This window comes from Hevea brasiliensis, chromosome 4 (genome assembly GCF_030052815.1).
Source record: "Hevea brasiliensis isolate MT/VB/25A 57/8 chromosome 4, ASM3005281v1, whole genome shotgun sequence".
NCBI lineage: Eukaryota > Viridiplantae > Streptophyta > Magnoliopsida > Malpighiales > Euphorbiaceae > Hevea > Hevea brasiliensis.
In genome coordinates, this window is record NC_079496.1 from 91,095,896 (window position 1) to 91,100,796 (window position 4,901).

The 4,901-nt window shown below is 37.1% G+C and overlaps 1 non-coding gene across 1 annotated transcript; it reads left to right on the forward strand.

Moving 5' to 3' along the window:
• Positions 1–3,747: 3,747 nt before the first annotated feature.
• Positions 3,748–3,854, forward strand: LOC131179767 (small nucleolar RNA R71). The gene has a single exon (XR_009148653.1). It is a non-coding gene; the product is annotated as a small nucleolar RNA R71 (small nucleolar RNA).
• The last annotated feature ends 1,047 nt before the right edge of the window (positions 3,855–4,901 follow it).

A 4,901-nucleotide genomic window follows, 5' to 3' on the forward strand; every position in this document is an offset into this window, starting at 1 on the left:
GATTCTAAATCATCTCATTCCTATGGGTTAAACTTCCTGTTCTTTGATATTGTTCACAATTTTTGCAAATCAAATATGAATCACGAAATATAGTGGGCTAGTAAAAATCACAATCTAATATTTTTCTACCTATTCTCTTGGGTTCAAAATGACCTCCACATGCATAGGCATGACAAAAATCGAGAATAGATTGAATCTCATTATCAGGAACACATCTTCTAATAATTTGATCTGAATAAAATTTTTACAAATACGAGTCATCCCACACATAATACTTAGCTTCACTTTTCAATTTCTCTTTCTTAGCTCTACTCAAATCAAAAGGCACAACTTTAGTAACCAAATAATTCACCAAATCAGCATACCAAGGGATCATACCTTGCAATTTAAATAACTGCTCATCAGGAAAAAGTTCCTGCAAAGGAAGTGGATCTTCTTGTGTCACTAACCTGCTCAAATGATCTGCTACCAAGTTCTCAGCTCCTTTCTTATCCTTGATTTGAAGATCAAATTCTTGTAGTAGAAAGATCCAGATAATCAACCTTGGTTTTGCTTCCTTCTTTGCCAAGAGATATTTCAACATTGCATGATCAGAGAAGATAATTATTTTAGAATCAAGTAAATATGATTGAAATTTATCTAAAGCAAAAACTATTGCAAAAAATTCTTTTTCGATCATAGAATAATTGCGCTGAGCTGAATTGAGTGTTATGGATACATAATAAATCACATGAAAGAGCTTCCCAATACGCTGCCCTAAAACTGCTCCCACTGCATAATTACTCGCGTCACATATGATTTCAAATGGTATTGTTTAATCAGGAGCCTGGATAATAGGGGGTAATGTCAATGCAAATTTTAATTTGTCACTATTCACTGAACTCAAAAGAAACATCTTTTTGCAAGAGTCTAGACAAAAGCAATGCTATCTTAGAGAAATCCTTAATGAACCTACGATAGAAACCTGCATGACCAAGAAAAGAGCGTACTTCCCTCACAGTTGTGGGGTAGGTTAAGTTCACAATTAGATCAATTTTAGATTTATCCACCTCAATACCCCTATTAGAGACATGACCCAAAACAATCCCCTTTTCCACCATAAAATGACACTTCTCAAAATTCAAAACAAGATTTTTCTCAATGCATCTCTTAAGAACAGAAGTTAAATGATGTAAACATGCATCGAATGAATCACCATACACAATAAAATCATCCATAAACACCATAACGCAAGTATCAATGTAATCTGAAAATATGCTCATCATGCATCTCTGAATGTGGCAGGTGCATTATAAAGCCCGAAGGGCATCCTTCTAAAAGCAAAAGTTCCAAAAGGGCAAGTGAAGGTAGTTTTCTCTTGATCCTCCGGTGCAATCACAATTTGATTATATCCAGAAAAGCCATCAAGAAAGCAGAAATAAGACTTACCTGCTAATCGCTCAAGTATCTGATCAACGAATGGCAGTGGGAAGTGGTCTTTCCTTATTGCTGAATTCAGCTTGCGGTAGTCTATGCACGTTTGCCATCCACTCTGATTCCTTGTTGGAACAAGTTCATTATCTTGATTTGCTACCACAGTGACTCCTGATTTTTTTAGCATTACTTGGACTGGACTTACCCATTTGCTGTCTGAAATTGGGTAAATAACTCCTGCATCCAATAGCTTTAAAATCTCCTTCACAACCTCCATCATCAGTGGGTTCAACCTCCTTTGAGCTTCTCTACTCAGTTTAGCCTCATCCTCTAGTAAAATCCTGTGCATGCTCACTAATGGACTTATACTTTGATGTCAGCTATTGTCCATCCAATTACTTCCTTGTGTACTCTCAGAACCCTGATCAATCTATTTTCTTGAATCTGTGTTAAATTACTTAAGATGATAATTGGAAGTGTCTCATTGTCTCCCATGTAAACATACTTCAAATGCTCAAGTAAAGGCTTGAGTTCAAGAACTGGTGCCTGCACCACATAAGGTAATAATTTTGTGTGAGATACAGGTAAATCGATCTTTGGTACTCCATACCTTTTTGGAATAGGAGGTAATGACTACAATGTCATTACTGCCTCTTGAACCTCTACACTTAATGGTGGATTGATACTGATTTCTTGAATTCCTTGAATAATCACCACTTCTAACTCATCCTCCATGCTTAATTCAAAAATATCTTGCACAATTGTATCAACAACATCAATAGAAAAGATAGAATGGTCATTAGCAGGATACTTCATGGCATCAAAGACATTGAATTTGACAGTCTTTCCATCAAACTCCATAGTTAAGGTACCATCATCCACATCAATTTTTATTTTGGCAGTTTTTGGGAAAGGTCTTCCAAACAAAATCAAAGCTGACTTTGATGTGGGAACACTATCCTCCATATCTAGAATGTAAAAATCTGCAGGAAAAATCAATCCTCTAACCTGCACCGACACATCCTCAACTACTCCCAATGGGTAAGCATTAGAATGATCAGCTAACTGAATAATGACACTAGTTCTTTTAAAGGACCCAAATTCAAAGTTTGGAAAACTAAATATGACATGACATTAATAGATGCTCCTAAATCTGCCATTGCATGTTCAAATTTAGAATCACCTATTCTGTAGGGAATAGAAAACGAACCTGGATCCTTACACTTAGGGGGTAATTTTTGTTGAATTAATGCTGACACATTTTCCCCCACACTGATCTTCTCATTATTCCTCAACTTGCGCCTTGTAGTGCATAACTCCTTGAGGAATTTAGCATACCTAGGAACTTGTTTGATCGCATCCAGTAAAGGCATATTGACCTCTACCTTCCTGAAAGTCTCCAAAATTTCTTTCTCTTGTTCTTCTTTCTTTGTCTTGGCCAACTTGTAGGGTAATGGAGGAAGAACAGAATTATTAACCTTATTTAGTTTAGGTTCAGTATTTACCTCAATTTCGGACACTTTTTTTCCTTGCTTCTTCTTTTTTGTTAACTCATGTGGAGTCTGATTATCAACTTCTTTCCCACTTCGCAACAGTATCACACTCACATTTTCTCTGGGGTTCATGACTGTTTGTGGTGGAAGCTTTCCAGAAACTTAAGCTTCCAGCTTACTCACAGATAAGGCTAACTGACCAATCTGCCTTTCTATGATTTGAATGCTATTTCTAGTCTCTTGTTGAAACTGTTGGGTATTGTTAGCCAAAGCCTTAACAATTTCATCAAGTGACATACCTTGATTTGAGGGAGGTAGAGGTGGAGGTGGTTAGTTCACTTGTGGTCTTTGCTGCTGGTATCGGTTTTGCACCAGTTGATTCCCATAACTCAAATTGGGATGATCTCGCCATCCTGGATTATAAGTATTCAAATAGGGATCATACCTGCATTGTGGCTGTCCATAATGTCCTACTGCATTAGCATGTTGTATTGATTCATCCTCTCGTAACACAGGACACATATCAGTAGCATGACCCGAACTCGAACAAATTCCACATACCTTAACAGTTTGCATGTTCCCTATAACCAACTGCCTCACCAAAGACGTTAAATTAGAAATTTGTTTCTCAAGGTTAGATGTTCTTACCTCATTAACCTTCATGGGTGTGTGATCCATTCTCATTCCAAACTGCTGAGAGTTTGCTGCCATGTTAGCAATCAGCCTCCTTGCCTCTTCTGGTGTCTTGTCAACCAAAGCTCCTCCACTAGCAGCATCTATCAATTTGTAGTCCATGGGTAGAAGTCCCTCATAGAAATACTGAATCAAAAGCTGCTCACTTATTTGATGATGGGGACAGCTTGCACACAGTTTCTTAAATAGTTCCCAGTACTCATACAAGCTCTCTCCATTGTACTGCCGGATGTAATAAATTTCTTTTCTTATGTTGGTAGCATGGGAAGTAGGAAAATACTTTTCCAAAAATATCTGCTTCATCCCATTCCATGAGTTGATAGATCCAGAAGGAAGGTAATACAACCAATCCTTAGCTGTGTCCTCCAGTGAGAAAGGGAAAGCTCGAAGCTTTATTTGATCCTCTGAAACTCCTTGAGGTTTCATGATGGAACACACAACATGAAATTCTTTTAGATGCTTATGTGGATCCTCACTTGCAAGACCATGAAATTTAAGCAATAAATGGATTAGTCTAGATTTTAACTCAAAAGCAACATTTAAAGCAGGGTACACAAAGGTTGTTGGTTTAGATCAGGAGCAGCCAACTCTTTCAAAGTCCTAGCAGCAGCCATGGTTTCATTTTCGGAACTTGACTCTGAATCCAAATCCGAATATGAACTTAGCTCCTTTGGAGATTGGATTCATTCAGATGTACTCGAAATCTGCCTAGCTTGCTTAGCCAATTTTCTCAACTGTTTAGCTATTTTTTCTACTTTTGGATCAAAGATTAACTCACCAGATTGAGAAGTTCTTATCATAAACAAAGAGAAATCAAAGTAAAAACAGAAAAATGCCTCAAAAACCTAGAAAACAATGGAATTTGGCCTCAAGAGGGTGGGGCCAGGCAATCCTATGGATTGATTGGTCTTGATCAGAATGTCGTTTCCTTCAAAATAGGTATGGGCCGCCCTCCAAATTCAACCAAACTTTTTAATGAATAGTACACCGTAATTTTTTTTCCAAAAACCTAAAAATAACAACACTTCACAAACAAAATTAATAACAAAATACCCTAACACTAAAAACACGAAATCCAATGAATTTCAGTCCCTGGCAATGACGCCAAAATTCTTGATAGTTGTCGAATCCACCAAAATTTAAATTAACTGAAATTACTAGTTACAAAATATTTTTCTGTAGCAAGTGGTAAATCCAGGTTGAAACCTAGAGACTGAATTACTAAAATTTTGTGCACTTGTGTAATTGAAAAAGAAAGAAACAAAAGTTGGGGAGGGGGGTAGTTCCCAGTCCAAAGAAGAA